At 39.9% G+C, this 1,713-nt stretch overlaps 1 long non-coding RNA gene across 1 annotated transcript; it reads left to right on the top strand.

Moving 5' to 3' along the window:
- Positions 1–856: 856 nt before the first annotated feature.
- On the top strand, positions 857–1,128 carry LOC110678860. Its single transcript, XR_002501997.1, has 2 exons — positions 857–945; positions 1,013–1,128. It is a non-coding gene; the product is annotated as an uncharacterized LOC110678860 (long non-coding RNA).
- Positions 1,129–1,713: the final 585 nt, after the last annotated feature.

Genomic DNA, 1,713 nt, shown 5'->3' with positions numbered 1-1,713 from the left:
TTGCTTGGGCAGTTTTTGTTTATCCACATAGTGTCAGTGGCGCGGGAAGTGGGTAGGACAGGTAGGACATGTACTACGCACAAAAAAACCTGGGTAGGACACTCAAAGGATTGCCCTACCCACGATTTAGCTAAAAAAATAAAAAATAAGATCAGCACCCGCATAGAAAAATACAATTTGCTGTTCATTCCAAACAGTAAGTTTCTTTTAACTGTTATGGTAAGTGTATCACAAGCAGTTGCTATTTCATTGAACAATAGGAAGCCTTAAGATAGGAACTGTTAAAAATTGTTAAAGTAAACTATCCTAAACAGTGACGAAACACTATAATGTGTAGATATTGTTGAACAATATAGGCATGTTTTGTTCTTTTATATGAGAACAACTCATGTATGTGCATTTTACTATATAAGACTTCATTGCAACAGTTTGGCGAACGGTCGCCGATACACGCTTTTAAAAATATAGTTGGCAGTAAGTGAAATAACAACAATACTTTCATTTTTCGAAAAGATGCACTTTATACACGTCAACATTTGCATAACTGTGTTAATAATAATTTATTAATATAATACGAGAAAACAAAAATAATTAGTTTTTTCGATGATTGTGCGTAAGTTTTTGATCACTGAGTATATTATTTTTTAGCGTGCATTTTTCTGTGCCTCTTTCGAGACCGTGAAAAAAAACAACAACCAAAACCTCGGTCGCGAAAAGTTTGTTCCGTAGTTTCCTTCAAGGATGCAGAAGAGCAGCGATGGGACATTGTGCGGCCTACGGCTTGAGGAAACAGGTAAGTTGGTGAACGTAAGTCATGAATACAGCGTATTGATTACGTTTTTCTTTTTCAGTTCAACAAAAGGAAAATTGAAGACCCGGCTACCGTCTGGGCCACAAGAAAAATACGCATCAAAAACGATTTCAAACCACGTCCGTAGCAACATCGTAAGTAAAATTTAGAATTGATATTGTTAATTTGAATGGTAAAACTGGCTATCCTTTTATGTTGCAGTTCCTGTTACACCAACGGACTTGTACCCCGGCAGCAGCATCACCAGAACACCAGATATAATCCTTGGCAGGATTATATCCATAATCCCGATCCTTGCTTAATCATTCCGGGAGGGCCAGTAGACGACCGACGATTTTTGACGTTGGATAACGTCTTACGGCAACATATGGGGGTACAATTCAGAAAAACGAAAAATGGAGCATGTAACGAAAAATGGTCAGGTTTTGACCGCTAATAACTCAGTCATTTATCGATAGATTTTCAATATTTATCCATGAATCGATTGGAAATTTATCTACGCGTCGATCCAAATGGAGGACACTATTGATTATTAGCAACAAACTATTGAAATATCGTAAAACGTTGACCCCTTTCTTATCTAACCAATCACGTTCAAGCACATTTTTCGGTTCCGCTTCCCACTATAAAAGCGCACCGCACCCTGCTTCTTCCCTCATTCTTCTTTTTGCCGTCAGACTGTGAACACGGTCGGCGAGCAAATTTCGAGAGTCATTCGCGTCCTCAGTTCAGTTTTCAATAGGACGCGAATACAACACGCATTAGAACCGAAGAACCACGCATTTCGGAGCCGCAGCAACTGAAGCCGCTCATTTGAGTGGACCAGCCAGCATAATCGTTTTCGGCCAGAAATCGTCGCTACCAGCCAGTGCTCCGCTGTCATTGCCATGCGGGAGGCTAGC

Source organism: Aedes aegypti, chromosome 3 (genome assembly GCF_002204515.2).
Source record: "Aedes aegypti strain LVP_AGWG chromosome 3, AaegL5.0 Primary Assembly, whole genome shotgun sequence".
NCBI lineage: Eukaryota > Metazoa > Arthropoda > Insecta > Diptera > Culicidae > Aedes > Aedes aegypti.
This window is presented reverse-complemented; position numbering and strand designations above follow the sequence as displayed.